The following is a 20,493-nucleotide window of genomic DNA, read 5'->3' on the forward strand; positions in this document are numbered from 1 at the left end:
TACCTGCAAACCAAGATCTCCTTAACAGTTCTTCTTCAGCTCGAACTGTTTATGATAGTTTTCTGCAATTAATTGCAGGAAAAAAACCAGTAAATTTCAGTCAAATATCAACCCAAACAAAGTCACAATCGGTTGATCCAACTCATACAGACAACTGCCAATACATGTGCCTGATGTTCGGTTCAGATTTAACTCCTGCAGATCCACTGCCAGGGTCCAAAAGTATGCAGTCCAAACCTGTAAACTGCAATTACAGCAGCCTTTCCAAAGTCAAACTCCACCTGGATACACGTAATGCATGTTCCAAAACTGCTTAGTTGACTGCTGGTACATATGTCACTTCAGACATAAGCATAGAGACATCAGCCAGTGTATTCTTAACAAGTGCCAATGCCAACAATTTATGTAAAGATTGCAGTCAATAAACCAGCATAACCCGCTTCAACTAGCTCAAAAGAGTCCTTAAATCAGACCATACATTTGCTTCAGTATGTCACCGTCAGTACATGACTATAGAGTGACAATACCCTGTCTACATCTGACAAGTAAGTCAAACAAAATGTCTGCAATTTATATTCATCCCAAGAAGACAAGACTTCTTTTACTTCAGCTGCAAACTTCCAGTATTCAGTGGCATTTGATGCTCCTCTCAACCCAAGACAATTCTAACATGCATATGACAGCATATATGTCTTTCAGATGTCTGCATCTGTCACTCTGTGCTTTAGTAGAAAGCAAAATGCTTGCTGCCCACAATCCAAGACAGTTTTCAGCCATAAAAGAAGCTTCAGATCTATGTATTTCAGCCACCAAACTCAGCTTGCAATTGATCAAGACAAGTACATGTAGTCTCCAGCATGTACCTATACTTCACAGGTGCTTCTGGGCATACTCTAGAGCTTCCAATGCTCTTCAAAGTGTTGTAGACTCCATGTATGCTGTGTATACAGCAATGCAGACAATTTACACAGTTCTCTATTTCAGCTCATATCAGAGCTCAACCACAAGTAGTTACTCCATGTACTTCACAAAGACCTTTTACAGTAGACATATATGCCTCTCATGACCCATTTATGGTGACCATTGATTGCAATAGGCAGTGCAGGCCTTCAGCCCAACCAGGCGCAATCACGCTGATTGCAGACCATGGGAAAACAACATCATAATGCATATTCAGCCCATGGGAACAATGTTTCATCAATCAAATAGCATAAAAACTCAATTTTCCTTCATAAAAATGGAATTACCGCTTAGGCTTCATATCTCGGGATCTTTTGGTGTGGGACTGCGGGTCAGTCCATATTCAATGTCCAACACCTTCACAATCAACAATCTTCAGGTCTACATTGATCCGAAAGCAATCCGGTCCCAACTGGACAAGCTTTCCTCCACCATTCTTCATTTTCCTCTTGCACATAAGAACAGCCCCTTAAGGGAGAGAGAGGGAGGAGAGAGAAAGACTAGATTTCCATCTCTACATTCAGTCCACCATTGCACGGGCAAAGGGCGGAGAAATGATCAGCCAAGAGAGAGAAATCAAGGGCCAATGTCGGTTGCAAGGGTTGTTTGCAGGCAGCCATCATGATCTCCATGGATTGAAGCGCAATTTTCAGTGCAGTTCTTCACATCCTCCTCTCCACGAAATGTCACACTTTTCTTCTTCATGTTGGTTAAAATTTGAGGGGGGGGGATCAAGCCTCCAAAAGGCACACCCAATTTTGTCCAAGTCTTTTGTCCACCTCTTCGTATCTTGCCCATTTGTTAGCCATTTTCCCGTCCTGACTCCGATTCGAGCTCTGAAAAATCCTGGGCATCTGGCTTGACATCCTACATTGACTGGAAACTCCTGACAACCCGCATGGCAGTTTGAAAAATTATCAAAAATCCACAAGTGTCACTCGAGTGCCTTTTAAGAGTCGTCTTTCACTTGGTGCTTAAAATCGTCCTAGCTGGAGCCGCCACCTTCGATGTTAAATAGTTTTCCCCTAAATTCTGGATTTTTTTGGCAAATTTTAGGCACCCCACGGATTGCTTCTGGATAGAGGTCTGACTCTTTCAAGGAAATAGTGTCCTCGTCTGATGTTCCACTAGAACCAGTGTCTGCCTTCTGAATAGATGATTCATTTGTCTATTGAGGTTGCTGGAAGGGTATCAGAGCTTTGTTTGCTTCTTTGTGAGTGGTGATTTCTTGTGGACTTAGGGATTCATCTTCAGAGGATGCATCCAGGAATATCACATAGCATAGACCTTCTAGAAGCCGAGGCTTTGATAGCTCTGGCTTCTGTTGGCAGTGTTAGAAGTCAAGCTCCCCATGTAGTGTGTGACTGTCTTTATGTACTACCGACATGACAGCTAGTGTACAGCTGTCTCCTGCTTGTGACTACATTAAACAAGTCGATTAGCTAGTCGGTGACCTGACTATGGTTAGTCTGTCTAGTCAGCGGGTCACTTACTCTATGTTACTCTTGTATGTGTGTTTTACTCAATGATGGAATAATGAGAAGAAGAGTGTGAAACCTGAATGGTTCAGATCATGCTCAACCCTGTCTCTCTCTCCTCTTCTAACATGGTATCAGAGCAGGACTTGGTGGATCTCTGAGAGCTGGAGAAAGTGAAGATCTACTTCCAGCAAGTGAAGACTCATTTTTCCTTTGTGCAGACAGGCTGCCATTGTGGACTGCAGGTAGGCATTTGTTCACTACACACTCCAGGGTCAAGATCAGAGCTTGTGGCTTCTTGAGAGCCTTGAGGAGGCTGTTTAGAGTGCAATCACGCTGAAGATGAATCCCTAAGTCCACAAGAAATCACCACTCAAAAAGAAGCAAACAAAGCTCTGATACCCTTCCAGCAACCTCAATAGACAAATGAATCATCTATTCAGAAGGCGGACACTGGTTCTAGTGGAACATCAGACGAGGACACTATTTCCTTGAAAGAGTCAGACCTCTATCCAGAAGCAATCCGTGGGGTGCCTAAAATTTGCCAAAGAAATCCAGAATTTAGGGGAAAACTATTTAACATCGAAGGTGGCGGCTCCAGCTAGGACGATTTTAAGCACCAAGTGAAAGACGACTCTTAAAAGGCACTCAAGTGACACTTGTGGATTTTTGATAATTTTTCAAACTACCATGCGGGTTGTTAGGAGTTTCCAGTCAATGTAGGATGTCAAGCCGGATGCCCAGGATTTTTCAGAGCTCGAATCGGAGTCAGGACGGGAAAATGGCTAACAAATGGGCAAGATACGAAGAGGTGGACAAAAAACTTGGACAAAATTGGGTGTGCCTTTTGGAGGCTTGATCCCCCCCCCTCAAATTTTAACCAACATGAAGAAGAAAAGTGTGACATTTCGTGGAGAGGAGGATGTGAAGAACTGGACTGAAAATTGCGCTTCAATCCATGGAGATCATGATGGCTGCCTGCAAACAACCCCTGCAACCAACATTGGCCCTTGATTTCTCTCTCTTGGCTGATCATTTCTCCGCCCTTTGCTCGTGCAATGGTGGACTGAATGTAGAGATGGAAATCTAGTCTTTCTCTCTCCTCCCTCTCTCTCCCTTAAGGGGCTGTTCTTGTGTGCAAGAGGAAAATGAAGAATGGTGGAGGAAAGCTTGTCCAGTTGGGACCGGATTGCTTCCGGATCGATGTAGACCTGAAGATTGTTGATTGTGAAGGTGTTGGACATTGAATATGGGCTGACCTGTAGTCCCACACCAAAATCGAGATCCCGAGACACGAAGCCTAAGCGGTAATTCCATTTTTATGAAGGAAAATTGAGTTTTTATGCTATTTGATTGATGAAACATTGTTCCCATGGGCTGAATATGCATTATGATATTGTTTTCTATGAGTTTCAACAGTTTATAATCAGAAAATCAGAAAATCATAAGTGATATGGCTGAAATTAGTGTCATAAAACCTGTAAAACACGCGTTTAACGGGTAAAATGGGATTTTTTGCAAAATAAATGGGAAATATGAGACGTAATACCTACAAAACCTGAAATTTTGCTGTCAAGGAATCTAAGGGCCATAGACCACAATCAATCTTAATTTTTAGTCATTTTTTATTGGAGAAAATAGAGAAAAAGTACCCAAAAATAGTGAAAATTGGATTTTAAATGGCAGAAAATTAGGAAACGATAAAAGGAAAATTCCAAAAAATTACATGTGTGTTTGTGCAGCGTATAATGAAGATAAAGCATGAGGTTGGCCTCGGTTTACCCTTGTTTCTATGTTTTCATTCATGTTTATCGCTTTTTTTTGTAAGGAAATACACATAAAATGACTCTTTCACCTATCAATGAATGCAAAACATAAAACGGTAGGGTGAGAGGGAGGTTGAGCATCGAAATATAAACTAAAATATAATTTATGTGTTGCATCATGCCTATAGGATGTTGTTTTAAAATAAAGGGAAAGGCAGCATGAGCGTAAGGCTCGGTGTCTTTTCTCATTACATAAACGCTAGCATGGAAATCATGAAAAGATTGGTTTCGCACGATGCACAATGCTGATTTTCTTTTGTTTGTACACTAAACCGTTCACATTAAGCACTATGCATGGTTCATGGTATCAACAGAAAAGCTCCTGGACTTCATAGCAATTGTTTTCTTAGGAATTTGACCCACGATTGAGAGCGTAAGATTATCCCTTGCCGTAGGATAGAGGGTCAGTTTCCTAAGGGACTGTTAAGTAAGGACGCATGGTATATCTCCTGGAAGTATGAGAAATATAAAAGAGAGGAGTTTGTTTTCATTTGTGTTATATATTGAGCAGCGCATCAAGGGGCCAATCCCTACGATGTAGGAGAGCTACAGTGGGGCCACGGTGTTTCCACCGAGAGGTTGCCTCCATGTGTGTGATCGTGGCATTGCCAATGTGTATGGGTCCTCCCTCCATGGATTTTATAAAAAAAAAAGGGGAAACGTTGGACTATAAACTATAAACGCATGAATTAGGCTTTAGGACAGTTTGTCCTTTAGCATTAGATTGACGCTCCTGGTCCGCGAGGCCGTGAGGGTGTGCTTGTTTGTCATGAGTATGAGGTCCGACTAGTTCCATAGCCAGTGCCGGCCCATTTTAGGTCCCATCAGTGGTGCGTCTGCCAGGAGCTGCCAATAAGTGGTGGTTCTCGAATTTAGGGTTTTTAGGGACCAAAAAGTTGGTTTATATCCTCTGACAAGGACCGTCAAGCTGAAATACAAAAAGCAGAACGTGCTAAGAGGGTTAGACGGCGATTAGAGATCGTAAGTCGCTATTCTCCTCAAAGGAGTAGCCCGATATGCATAAGAGGCAATGGTCTTAGTAACCCAACTGCTGCACATAGTCTTTTAGGTGCAAGAGGAAGCACAAGTTCTTCCTCTCTTCCACCAAGTCAACCCACTTCAAGTGGGGCGTGAGTCCATTAGTTCAATCTCCTATTGTTAATTCGATTGTCATCATGGCACAACCCATTGCAATTCCTGCGGGGACGTCGGATTTGCCAACTTTAGGAGTTCCTTTACCCATTTTTAATGGGTTGGCTGAAGAAGATGCGGAGTTTCACATTTGTGAATTCCAAAGATTAATGTTTAATTATCACATCCAAGATGAGGGACATCTCATGATGTTCTTTAACATGATGCTAAAAGGAAGGGCTGCGGTATGGTATCATAGCATAGAGACTGGAATCATAACCACAATCGACCAATTCTATGCAGCTTTCTGAGGAGAATATGCCCTTGAAAGAGGTGGCCAATACTGGTTGCGTGTGTTGAATGTAACATGCCAAGATCCCCATGAGAATGTGAAAGCCTATGCCAAGAAGCTTAAGGAAGTATTTCATAAGTTATAAACTTACATTCCTATTCCACCGGCTACCCAATTGCAATACTTCTTGCATGGATTGGATTTCAATATTCAGGTACAATTGAGCAGTGTGGCTTTGGTTGATATAGACACCGCCATCGTGTGGGCAGAAGGAGTAGAAGCATGATTACAAACTGCCTACTCCTCTCCAATAAATCTTAATGCGGGTTTAGTACCTGGAGGCAATCTACCATTGACGAATGGAAGTCAAGGGATGCCTATGAATAACCCTGGGAGAGAAAGCATGGTTCAAAATGTACCTTTATTGCTAGCTCCTCCCAGTGTGGCTATGCCTATGGCTAGTCAGTTGGCTCCACCAAATGTTGGAGGCCAAGTTTTGAATCCTAATGTTGTTCCTGTGAGTCAACAACCAATGCCCAATCAAACTGTTAGGCCAATGGAACGACGAATAGACAATCAAGGCTATGAGTCGAGTGCATCTAATGTCCTTGGCAAAGTTAAGGATATGATGAAGCATTACACTGACATGATTTTCGAACAATATCGGCAAATAGTTGTTGACGTCAATTTCTTGAAGAAGCAGCGAAATCTTATAGGGAGTCGATGCCCTGAAGAGGGTGGACCCTCAAGATTCAGCTGTAAGTGGTGTGGTGGATAACATTTCCCTAGAAACTGTCCAAATGTTAAATGTGATATTTGTGGAAAGTCGGGCCACTTAGCCACTACATGTTGGAGTAAGATTAGTTCCCTCCAACAAGGGAGTAAACAGCCAGGTCCAGTCAATCATAGAGCGCAAGGTAATAACCTCCAGCAAAATGATGGACCAAGACAAATATTGCAAAGGGGAAAGACCACTATAGAAGATTTTCCACAAGGCAATGGAGTCAGCCTTATTGAGGCTGTACGTATCAATGACACTGAAACCTCTAACCTACGAGCCGTGACAAGAGGCCAAAAGGCTAAAGAGGTTGCAAAACCGGTTGAGGGAAACCCTAAGCAAGGGGATAAGGGGATGCAAGTCCAGAATCCCGGCGTGGAAGGTGGACCTCTAAGGCCCATTGACAAAAAAGTCGATCCTAAGAAGAATGAGGAAGTGCCAAGAAAGAAGGCAAGAGCTAAGAAAGAAGCACCAAAGCCAATCCCGAGACCAAAAGAAAGGATGGTATGGCGAGAAAAGAGAGCTTTGGCTACCTATCATAATTTTGATTTAGCAAGTTCTCTTTGTGAAGTCAGACCAGATGTAAACCTCTTATAGTTGATTAAATTATCTCCAAGAGCACGCAAGGAATTCAAGAAGATCCTGCGTATTGGGTATATTGTAGAACCTTTGGGCATAGCACGAGTAGGGGAAGATTGGTTTGATCATGCTAAAAAGAATTGCCCTAGGGTTCCAGCATACGTGGATGGAATATTAGTGGAGCTTGCTATTGTAGACACTGGATCCTCTGTCAATATCATGAGTTCAGAGTTGATGGAGAGGATGGATCTAGGCATCCAAAAATATGGTTCCACCCTTCTTAGAATGGCTGATGATAGTCTAAGACAACTAGAAGGTTCCGTTACTAGAGTCCATGTTACAATTGCAAGTGTAGAGTGCTTCTTGGACTTTAGGATGATAAGATTTGCGGGATGTCCTAGCTATCGAGTTTTTCTAGGTAGGCCTTGGATCTTATGAACAGACTGTCAAGTCGATATACCCGCCGGTCAAGTGGTTCTAGGTAGAGGTGCTAATCGAGTAATAGTCGATGCTTACCCTGAGTCTCCTTAGAGTGAGAGAGCTCCTTTATCCTCTACTAAATGAGAAACAACAGATGATCTATCTAGTACTGAGACATCATCCAGTGATGAATCTAAAGAGGGGTCCACTACAGAGGATATTTATCAGATAACTCTAAATGAGCCGATAGAGCTGCAAGATAGGATAAGAGACACGGATGTGATTGAGTTAGACCTTGGCACGCCGAATGATTTGCGTCCAATTAAATTAGGTTCCATGCTCAGTTCAACAGAAAGGGAGGACTATGTGTCCTTGATTCAAGAATTCCGCGACATTTTTTCTTGGAGTTATGATGAGCTGAGAGGCATTCCTCCCAGCCTGGCTGTTCATACTATTCCTGTAAAAGAAGGCAGTCGTCCTGTGCATCAGAAGGTAAGACGTATGCCTTTTCAATTGAGGGACGGGGGCTATTTGAAGAGTTACAAAAGTTAAGAAAAGCTGGTTTAATCTTCCCTATACAGCACACAGAATGGTGTTCACCAGTTGTCATCAGGAAGAAGAAAAACAACCAGATCCGACTATGTGTAGATTTTAGAAAGCTGAATAAGCAGGCGGTTAAGGATTACTACCCGTTGCCATTTATTGACCAGATTTTGGATCAATTAGCGGGTAGGGAAATATATTCGTTTATGGATTGCTTTGCAGGATATAACCAGATGGCAATTGTAGAAGAGGACAAGTTGAAAACGACTTTCATTACTGTCTTTGGTACTTTTGCGTACCATGTGATGGCCTTTGGTTTGTGCAATGCACCTGGATCATGGCAACGAACATCAGACAAGACCTTTGGTGACATCTCCCCAGATGAGTTGAAAGTATTTATTGATGACCTGGGGGTAGTCACTGTAAGGGAAAGGATGTTGATTATCTTAAGAAAGTGCTTTGAGCGCTGCAGACAATTTTGTATCGCTCTTAACCCACGGAAGTGTGTCTTTGGAGTGCCTTATGGGCTATTGCTAGGTCATGTGGTCAGTTCAATTGGGATCACAACTGACCCTGAAAAGATCAAGGTTATAATTGCTATGAGTCCACCACGCACTCCAAAAGAGGTACATAGCTTTTTGTCATCTATAGGGTATTATCAGAGGTTTATAAATGCCTCGGTAGAAAGGACATTGCCACTAACGAACTTATTATCCTTTAGCTGTCTATTTGAATGGAGCGACCCTTGTAAGGTAGCTTTCGAGGATGTGAAACAAGAGCTAGTAAAAGCACCAGTTTTAAAAGCACCTAAAAGAGGCGAAGTATTTTACATATTTTCAGCAGCCACCATGCATAGTATAAGCTGCTGTTTGGCCCAAATCTGGGAGGAAAAGTGGTATCATCTGATAGCTTTTGCTAGTCGAAAATTGGGCAGAGATCAACTATACCTATATGGAGAAGTTGTGCCTTGCGATGGTTTTTGGGACTAAAAAATTCAGGCACTATATCCTCTATGAGAAGGTAGTTTTTTATACGAAGGCAGAAGGGCTTAGATTGCTTATGAACAAGCTACAGCCACCTGATCGCCTGACAAAGTGGTTAATCACTTTGCAAGAGTTTGATTATGAGATTAAGAGTAAGCCACCGAGGTTGCAGGGGATTGTGGAATGCCTTGTGGATTTCGGGGAGCCGAAAGAGACTTTGGTTGAAGGAAGTGATATTGAAAAAATGTTTAAAATTGACACAGCTTATATTCCATCTTGGTATGCTGCTATCACGCATTATCTATCGACAGGAGAGACTGGAGCTGGTTTAAGAGAAAAATTAAGCAACAGGCTTTGAAGTTTTCTTTGATCACAAGAACACTGTATCGGCAGGGTGTTGATGATATCTACTGCCAATGTGTGATGCCTAACAAGGTTCCTTTCATCTTGGAAGAGTGCCATGACTCTGCATGTGGAGGGCACTTCGCAGGACGGTTGATGGTGCAAAAAGCTTTAAGAGCGGGGTATTGGTGGCCGTCCATCTTCCAAGATTCCTTTGAGTATGTTAAGAGATGTGATACCTGTCAAAGACATGACAACAGAGAGAATAGGAAATGCCCACTTACGCCTACAATGGCTATCCTTCCATTTGAGAAGTGGGGCATTGATTTTGTGGGTCCTATCACCCCGTCGTCTACTACCCAGAAGAGGTACATTATAGTAGCAACTGATTATTTTACAAAATGGTTAGAAGCGCGGGCGACAAGGCAAGACAATGCAAAAGAGACTACAAGTTTCCTTTTAGAGCAGATTATCTGCCGTTTCGGTCCACCGAAGGAACTAGTGTCAGACCGTGGGACCCATTTTTTGAATAAAGTGATCAAAAGCTTGACCGAAGCTTGGCAAATCATGCACAATAAAACAACCCCCTATAATCCGCAAGCAAACATGCAAGTTGAAAGTACTAATAAGCAGCTTGTGGGTATCTTGTCTAAAATAGTCTCGGAGAAGAAACGAGACTAGGACAAAAAGTTGTATGTGGCGGTATGGGCGTAAATACAACGTTCAAGCGAACTACCGGCCATACTCCATTTAAATTAGTTTATGGAGAAGAGTGTGTGTTACCCCTCGAAATTGAGTTGCCAACCATACGATTTGCAATTAACCACTCTTTGGGAGATGAGGATTCAGTCTTTGAATGTTTCATGACCATAGCCCACCTGGATGAACTGAAATTGCACAGCTTATTACACCATGAGGTAGCTAAACATCGGATAAAGCAGTTGCACGAACTTAAAGCAAAGAAGTATACATTTATAAAAGGGCAATTAGTTCTATACTACGATGCACATAGGGAGCTGTTTCCAGGGAAGCTGGAAACTAGATGGGATAGCCCCTACAAGATTGTTAGAATAGGAAAAAATAGGTCTACGGGTCTACTAGCTGATCTGCAGGGAGTAGAATTTAAAAATCTTAATAAGATTAAACCTTATTATTTTTGAATATGCTAGTACAGATAAATGCATTACAGGTCCATGTTGGGGCTGATTTGAGACCTGCAAAAGAGCTTAAAGTTGGTTGATGGGGCGGTTAATTCCTTATTTGGAGCACCCATATCTGGAGTAGAGATACCATCAGGGAAAACATGGAGCAAAGGATACAAAGTGATTGAGCAAGAAGACAGAACTTTTGTGTGGGAGATCAAAGTCTTCTGCCACCATCACTGCTTACGAGTGTTGACAAGTATCCCTGTTGAGTTCAATGAAGAAGGTGGGATGGAGCCATCAGTTCACCCTCTGAGCATGCTAAATTTCGATTATCATAATTACGAATAGAGGAGTCCATGATGGCAGGCTGTGTAAACCAATTCTGGACGTATACATTATATTTTGACGGAGCGTCCAGGGGCCCTAATAAAAAAGGGAGTGTTAGAGTAGTAATTCGAGATCCCCGACGTAGAGTTACGATGAAGTTAGCTGCTTATCTCGGGGTCGGATTCACTAACAATATGGCGAAGTATAAAGCCTTGATTATGGGACTGCATATTGCCAAGTAAGGTGGTATTCGGCGGTTGTTAGTAAAAGGGGATTCCCAGTTGATCTTGAATCAACTAGATGGGATATACACAGTACGGAATCCCATCCTTTGTATGTATCATCGAACTGCGATGACCCTACTTGAGGAGTTTGAGAGAGTGTCTTTTCAGCTGATTCCACGTTACTAAAATCAGTTTTCGGATTCTGGCAAATCTTGCTTATGAAGAGGACATTTTCTTCAACTGTGGTCCTAGTTTGGATATTGTTATCAACGATGAAACATGACCCGGTCGCTTGTGGGGAATGTTATCAGAGCATGCAATATATGGCAAGCGATGGTTGATATGGGTGATGCAAAGAGTAGCTGAGACCAATCTACCATTGTTATCTTGTATCCATAGGGTGATTAGACAACATGTTATGCATACGCCTCTTGCTATATATGCAGGAGGGATGGGTCATAACCTTATGCATTTAGTTTAGGGCTGTGGGCCCTATTTTCCCTCCTTGGAAAGGAGCATATTATTGTATATCTGTACTATTTCGGGGAGGGATGTGTAGGTGCTATTTTGTTTGATCTCGTTAGGCCAAGAGGGCCAGTTTTGTGAGGTTTTGAATGTTTTGTTTCATTAGGCCAAGAGGGCCGATCAGTTTTATAGTGGAATGTTTTATTTTGTTATGCCAAGAGGGCCTGTTGTCTGTTTAGTACAGGTGCGGTTAATGGCTTCTTGTTTTAGTTCTGTGCTAGACACGTTCGAAGAAGAGATTGGAAGGAGCCTTTGTTGTGCGGAAGCTTCTCGTGGCCCTATCTAGGTGATATCTCTCCTTTACAAGTACCGTGTTTTTTATGCTATATGTGTCTGTGTACTTGTGGGGGGGTTTTTCTTTTCTTGTTGGGGACCGGTGTCCAAGGCATGAAGTCCCAAGTTTAGGTTAGGTATGTCTAAGAGAGGTCTGAGTAGTCATTGCCTCCTGTAAAGACATTGCCAGGCATCAAAAGACCTATTTTAGAAGGGAGTCCCAGTGACCTTGTTCTACTAGCCTGCTAGGCATCCATTCTAGGAGTTCTTGTTAGTTGTGAGGCAGTTAGAGAAGCATGCCGAAGAAATGATGATGATAGAGAGAAAAGAAACCCTGAATATCTCAAAGAAAATAAATCTATACAAAGGTGTGTAAAAAGGGGTTCTAACCCCTATAAAAATAGAAAAGAAAAGAAAGAAAAAATTATAAGCAGTTGATCATTGCCTAGTGAAGGCCTGGTAGGTTCCTGGGGACGAGTCACCGATGCCTTGTCTTCCTAGGGGTGGCATCTTGTTGGAAAAGAAGAAAGTAAGGAAGGTTGGAGCAAAAATAAAAGTGAGCATCAGAAAAAGATTAAGTGTCGCCTTGCGAGGGCTTGGTAGGTTCTTGGGTACCGAGACAGGACCTGAGGCCGATGCCCTGTTCTCCTTGGGTCACTACGCTCAGCTCCCTCCTTTTTACATGCCCAAGTATGGAAAAATAAAAACCTAAAAGAAGAAATGTGCTACAAGAAAATACTTCTTGATCAGGCTATAGGAGTCCTCGCCTAGTAGGAGCTCCTGGTTATGTTGTCCTTAGTTAGGTAGGTAGTTCAGACCACCACTTAGGGCAACCTCTTTGATAGTTCTTTTTAGTTTGGCCGTGTTGGAGCAGTCGGTTAGTGACTAGCTTCGGACCTTCTATCAGATTATGCTAGGCCTACTCCTTGTGGATGTCATGCCTTGGTTTTGTCAGGGGGGTAGGTTGAGCACTGTGCTGTGTTTTAGTATATAGCTATTTTGTATCAGCTTGATGCTTCATTTGGTTGTTTTGGGCAGATCTATTGTGGGATTCGACGGGCTGAGTCGCCCTATCCCGTGGTCGCCAATGAGAGCGGAGTTTTGAGCCCGGGATGTGCCTAAAATTTTTCCAAAAAAATTGGAATTTAGGGAAAAAATATTTAACATCGAAGGCGGCGGCTCCAGCTAGGACGATTTTAAGCACCAAGTGAAAGACGACTCTTAAAAGGTGCCTGAGCGACACTTGTGGATTTTTGATAATTTTTCAGGCTACCGTGCGGGTTGTCAGGAGTTGCCAGTCAATGCGGGATGTCAAGTCGGATGCCCAGGATTTTTCACAGCTCGAATCGGAGTTAGGACTGGGAAATGGCCAACAAATGGGCAAGATACGAAGAGGTGGACAAAAAACTTGGGCAAAATTGGGTGTGCTTTTTGGAGGCTTGACCCCCCCTCAAATTTTAACCAACATGAAGAAGAAAAGCGTGACATTTCGTGGAGAGGAGGACATGAAGAACTGCGCCGAAAATTGCGCTTCAATCCATGGAGATCATGATGGCTGCCTGCAAACAACCCCTGCAACCGACATTGGCCCTTGATTTCTCTCTCTTGGCTGATCATTTCGCCGCCCTTCGCCTGAGCAATGGTGGACTAAATGCAAAGATGGAAATCTAGTCTTTCTCTCTCCTCCCTCTCTCTCCCCTAAGGGGTTGTTCTTGTGTGCAAGAGGAAAATGAAGAATGGTGGAGGAAAGCTTGCCCGGCGGATTGCTTCCAGATCGATGTAGACCTGAAGATTGCTGATTGTGAAGGTGCTGGACATTGAATGTGGGCTGACCCGCAGTCCTGCACCAAAAACGAGATCCGAGACACGAAGCCTAAGCGGTAATTCCATTTTTATGAAGAAAATTTGAGTTTTTATGCTATTTGATTGATGAAACATTGTTCCCATGGGCTAAATATGCATTATGATGTTGTTTTCTATGATTTTCAACAGTTTATAATCAGAAAATCAAAAAATCATAAGTGATATGGCTGAAATTAATGTCATAAAACTCGTAAAACACGCGTTTAAGCGGTAAAATGGGGTTTTTTGCAAAACAAATGGGAAATATGAGACGTAATACCTACAAAACCTGAAATTTTACTGTCAAGGAGCCTAAGGGCCATAGCCCACAATCAATCTTAATTTTTAGTCATTTTTCATTGAAGAAATAGAGGAAAAGTACCCAAAAATTGTGAAAATTGGATTTTAAATGGGAGAAAATTAGAAAACAGTAAAAGGAAAATTCTAAAAAATTACATGTGTGTTTGTGCAGCGTATAATGAAAGTAAAGCACGAGGTTGGCCTCAGTTTACCCTCGTTTCTATGTTTTCATTCATGTTTATTGCTTTTTTTTGTAAGGAAATACACATAAAATGACTCTTTCACCTATCAACGAATGCAAAACATTAAATGGTAGGGTGAGAGGGAGGTTGAGCATCGAAATATAAACTAAAATCTGATTTATGTGTTGCATCATGCATATAGGACGTTGTTTTAAAATAAAGGGAAAGGCAGCATGAGCGTAAGGCTCAGTGTCTTTTCTCATTACATAAACGCTAGCATGGAAATCATGAAAAGATTGGTTTCGCGCGATGCACAATGCTGATTTTCTTCTGTTTGTGCACTAAACCGTTCACATTATGCACTATGCATAGTTCATGGTATCAATGGAAAAGCTCCTGGACTGCATAGCAATTGTTTTCTTAGGAATTTGACCCACGATTGAGAGCGTAAGGTTATCCCTTTTGCCGAAGGATAGAGGGTCGGTTTCCTAAGGGACTATTAAGTAAGGACACATGGTATATCTCCTAGAAGTACGAGAAATAGAAAAGGAGGAGTTTGTGTTCGTTTGTGTTATATGTTGACTAGCGCATCAAGGGGCCAATCCCTGCGATGTAGGAGAGCTACAGAGGGGCCGCGGTGTTTCCACCGAGAGGTTGCCTCCATGTGTGTGATTGTGGCATTGCCAATGTGTATGGGTCCTCCCTCCGTGGAGTTTATAAAAAAAAAAAGGAAAATGTTGGACTATAAACTATAAACGCATGAATTAGGCTTTAGGGCAGTTTGTCCTTTAGCATTAGATTGACGCTCCTGGTCCGCGAGGCCGTAAGGGTGTGCTTGTTCGTCATGAGTATGAGGTCCGGTGATGGGACCTAAAATGGGTCGGCACTGGCTATAGCACTAGCCGGACCTCATGCTCATGACACACAAACACCCTCACGGCCTCACGGACCAAGAAGATCAATCTAATGCTAAAGGACAAACTGCCCTAAAGCTTAATATATGCATTTATAGTTTATAGTCCAACGTTTACCTTAAACCCCTCAGAGAGAGAGCCCTTACACATTGGCAATGCCACGATCACACACATATGGAGGCACTCCACCGACTAATAGTCGGAGCCCCACTACAGCTCTCCTACATCGCAGGGATTGGCCCTTTGATGCGCTGCTAGACATATAACACAAACGAGCACAAACTCCTCTCAAGGTACCAATATTTTTACGTTCCAGGATGTACCATTCCTCACTACAATTTTTCCCTTAGGACCCAATGACTAACCTACAACTTAGGAAATCCTCTCACGCTCATCGTTGGTCTCAACCTAAGGAAGACAGGTGCCATGCATCCAGGAGGTTTTTCTGATACCTCTTATTTGTTATGCTTAATGCAAATCGTGTATGGCTATGTGCTCAGACAAAAGAAAGATCAGCATCGTGCATGGTGCATAAAGCATTCTTTCCATGAATTTTACTAGCGCATACTGCGTTGAAAGGAGGCGAGCCATATGCTCATGCTACCATCCTCTTTATTTAAACCATTTTCTATATGCCAAGTGCAATGCATAAATCAAATCTTTTCTTTATCTTTCAGTGTTTCAGCCCCTCTTCATCCAACTCTTAGCACTTTGCATTATTGACCGGTTAGATAGGGTTTCTATGCATTTTTCCCTTTTAAAAACCCGCTAAATATGCACAAAACATAGAAATGGGACAAAACAAGGCCCAACTCGTGCTTTGCCATCGTTATACATTGCACAAACATAGATATAATTTCCCCTAATTTTCCTCAGCCCATTTCCTATTTTTCCCTAATTTTAAACCCATTTTTTCCATTTTAGGGCATTTTTCTCTATTTTTCTTTAATAAATAATGACTGACAATGAAAGTTGATTGTGGGCTATGGTCCTTAGGTTCATTGATAGCAAAAACTCAGATTTAGTTGGTGTGACATATCATATTTCTCATTTATATAGCAAAAATCCAATTTTACCCTTAAAACGCGTGTTTTTCATGTATTTTGACACTAATTCCGACCATGTAGCCTTATATTTTCTGATTTTCAGGTTGCAAAGAGTTGAAACTCATGGCCAAAAATATTATAATGAACTTTCATCCCATATGAACAAAGTTTCATAAAGCAAATAGCATAAAAAGATCATTTTCCTTTCTAAAAATAGCATTACCGCTTATTTTCAGGTCTCGGTTTCTTGGTCTTGATTACGGGACTGATTTCCAGCATGCATTTAATGCTTAGCATCTTCAATAATAGCACTCTTCATGTCTCCATCTATCCGGAAGCAATCCGGTCTCATCCGAACAAGCTTTCCTCCACCATTCTTCATTGTCTTCTTCCACACAAGAACAGCCCCTTAAGGGAGAGAGAGGGAGGAGAGAGAAAGACTAGAATTGGCTCTCTTCATTCAGGCCATCATTGGACAGGCAAAGACAAGCGATAAGATCAGCAAAGAGGGAGAAGTCAAGGCCCATTGTCGGTTGTACGGGGTCTTCACATCCTGACATTCATGATGAGAGAGGAGGAGGCGAAAATTGCACCATGCGTGCTCACGCCATGTCTCTCCTTCTCTCTCCACGTTTTTTCATGCTTCTTGATCAAAAATTTGAAGGGGGGTTAAAATGTCCCAAAGGGCACCCCTTTTGGTCTTCTCCAATGTCCATCTTTTCATATCTTGCCCCATTTGTGGCCATTTCCCCATTCGGGCTCCAAATCGAGTGCTGTAAATTTCTGTGCATCCGGCTTGACATCTGCATTGGCTGGTAACTCCTGACAACCCGCACGACAGTCTGAAAATTTATCAAAAATCAACAAGTGTCGCTCGGGCACCTTTAAAGCACTTGACGCTTAAAATTGTCCTAGTTGGAGCTGCCGCCTTCGACATTGAATATTTTTCCCTTGATATTCGTAATTTTTAGCTATTTTTAAGCACTTCTTGACATCAAAACTCCGCTCTCATTGGCGACCACGGGATAGGGCGACTCAGCCCATCGAATCCCACAACAGATCTGCACAAAACAACCAAAGGAAGCATCAAGCTGATACAAAATAGATACATATTAAAACACCTCACAATGCTCACCCTACCCCCTGACAAAACCAAGGCATGACATCCACAATGAGTAGGCCTAGCATAATCTGATAGAAGATCCGAAGCTAGTCACTAACCAACTGCTCCAACGCAGCCAAACTAAAAAGAACTATCAAAGAGGTTGCCCTAAGTGGTGGTCTAAACTACCTACCTAACTAAGGACAACACAACCAGGAGTTTCTACTAGGCGAGGACTCCTATAGCCTGATCAAGAAATAGTTTCCTTCAGCACATTTCTTCTTTTAGGGTTTTTATATTTTCATACTTGGGCATGTAAAAAGGAGGGAGCTAAGCGTAGTGACCCAAGGAGAATAGGGCATCGGCCTCAGGTCCTGTCTCGGTACCCAAGAACCTACCAAGCCCTCGCAAGGAGACACTTAATCCTTTTTTTACGCTTACTTTATTTTCGGTCCAACCTTCCTGACTTTCTTCTTTTCCAGCAAGATGCCACCCCTAGAAAGATAAGGCATCGGCCCCGAGTCTGACTCGTCCCTAGGAACCTACCAGGCCCTCACAAGGCGATGATCAACTGCTTATAAATTTTCTTTTCTTTTCTATTTTTATTTTTATAGGGGGTTAGAACCCCTTTTTACACACCTCTATATATATTGATTTTCTTTTAAGATATTCAAGGTTTCTTTTTGTCTCTATCATCATCAATTTTCCCTTTTGGCAGGCTGCTCTAACTGCCTCACAACTAACAAGAACTCCTAGAACGGCTGCCTAGCAGGCTAGCAGAACAGGGTCACTAGGACTACTTTCTGAAATAGGTCTTTTGATGCTTAACAATGTCTTTACACGAGGCAACGACTAATTAGACCTCCCTCAGCCATACCTAACCTAAACTTGGGACTTCATGCCTTGGACGCCGGTCCCCAACAAGAAAAGAAAATCCCCTACAAGTACACAAACACATATAGCATAAAAACCACAGTACTCATAAAGGAGAGATATCACCTGGATAGGGCCACGAGAAGCTTCCGCGAAACAAAAGGCTCCTTCCAAGCTCTTCTTCGAACCTATCTAGCACAAAACTAAAACAAGAAACCATTAACCGCACCTGCACTAAACAGACAACTGGCCCTCTTGGCCTAATGAAATCAAGCACTTGACCACAAAACTTAATCGGCCCTCTTGGCCTGATGAAATAAAACAGAATAGCACCTACACATCCCTCCCTGAAAGAATCCAGATATACAATAATAGGCTCCTTCCCAAGGAGGAAAACACAGGGCTCGTAGCCCTAAACTAAATGCATAAGGTTATGACCCATCCCTCCTGCATATATAGCAAGAGGCGTACGCATAATATGTATGGGTCCAGGATAATAACGGTACATTGGTATCGGCTACTCTTTGCATCATCCATATCGACCATCGTTTGCCATATATTGCATGCTCTGATAACATTCCCCACAAGCGACTTAATCTTGTGTCATCATTGATAACAATATCCAAACTAGGACCACAGTTAAAGAAAAGGTCTTCTTCATAAGCAAGATTTGCCAATGAATCCGCAAACTGATTCCAGTAACGTGGAATCAGCTGAAAAGACACTCTCTCAAACTCTTCAAGTAGGGTCATCGCAGTCCGATGATACATACAGAGAATGGGATTCCGCACTGTGTATGTCCCATCTAGCTGATTTAGGATCAACTTGGAATCCCCTTTTACTAACAACCGACGAATACCACCTTGCTTGGCAATATGTAGTCCCATAATCAAGGCTTTATACTCCGCCATATTGTTAGTGAATCCTACCCCGAGATAAGCAGCTAACTTCATCGTAACTCTACATCGGAGATCTCAGATTCTACTCCCACACTCCCTTTTTTACTAGGGCCCCTGGATGCTCCGTCAAAATATAATGTATACGTCCACAATGGGTTTACACAGCGTGCCATCACGAACTCCTCTATTCGTAATTATGGTAATCAAAGTTTAGCATGTTTAGAGGGTGAACTGATGGCTCCATCCCACCTTCTTCATTGAACTCAATAGGGATACTCATCAACAGTCGCAAGCAGTGATGGCAGAAGACTTTGATCTCCCACACAAAGGTTCCGTCTTCTTGATCAATCACTTTATATCCTTTGCTCCACGAGATGAGTTTCCCCTGATGGTATCTCTGCTCCAGATATGGGTGCTCCAAATAAGGGATTAACCGCCCCATCAACTGGATTTAAGCTCTTTTGCAGGTCTCAAATCATCCCCAGCATGGACCTGCAATGCATTTCCTTTGTATTAGCATACTTAGAAATAATAAGGTTTAATCTTATTAAGATTAACCTTATTTTTAAACTCTACTCCCTGTAGATCAGCTAGTAGAGCCGTAGACCTTTTTTTCCCTAACCTGACAATCTTGTAGGGGCCATCCCATTTAGATTCCAGCTTCCCTGGAAACAGCTCCCTACACGCATCATAATATAGAACTAATTGTCCTTTCTTAAAGGTATACTTCTTCGCTCTAAGGTCATACAATTGCTTCATCTGACGTTTAGCTACCTCCTGGTGTAATAAGCTCTGCAACTTCAGCTCATCCAGGTGGCCTATGGTCGTGAAACGTTCAAAAAGGGAATCCTCATCTCCCAGAGAGTGGTTAATTGCAAACCGTATGGTTGGCAACTCAATTTCGAGGGGTAACACACACTCTTCCCCATAAACCAATTTAAATGGAGTATGGCCGGTAGCTCGCTTGAACGTTGTATTGTATGCCCATACTGCCACATACAACTTCCTGTCCCAGTCTCGTTTCTTCTCAGAGACTATCTTAGACAAGATACCCACAAGCTGCTTATTAGTACTTTCAACTTGTCTGTTTGCTTGCGGATTGTAAGGAGTCGTTTTATTGTGCTTGATTTGCGAAGCTTCTGTCAAGCTTTTGATCACTTTGTTCAAAAAATGGGTTCCACGGTCCGACACTAATTCTTTCGAGGGACCGAAACGACAAATAATCTGCTCTAAAAGGAAACTTGTAGTCTCTTTTGCATTGTCCTGCCTCGTCGCCTGCGCTTCTGACCATTTTGTAAAATAATCAGTTGCTACTATAATATACCTCTTCTGAGTAGTAGACGACGAGGTGATAGGACCCACAAAATCAATGCCCCACTTCTCAAATGGAAGGATAGCTATAATAGGCATAAGTGGGCATTTCCTATTCTCTCTACTGCCATGTCTTTGATAGGTATCACATTTCTTTACATACTCAAAAGAATCTTGGAAGATGGACGGCCACCAATA

Source organism: Lygodium microphyllum, chromosome 2 (genome assembly GCF_053477565.2).
Source record: "Lygodium microphyllum isolate KBCC chromosome 2, Lygodium_microphyllum_v1.1.10, whole genome shotgun sequence".
Lineage (NCBI taxonomy): Eukaryota > Viridiplantae > Streptophyta > Polypodiopsida > Schizaeales > Lygodiaceae > Lygodium > Lygodium microphyllum.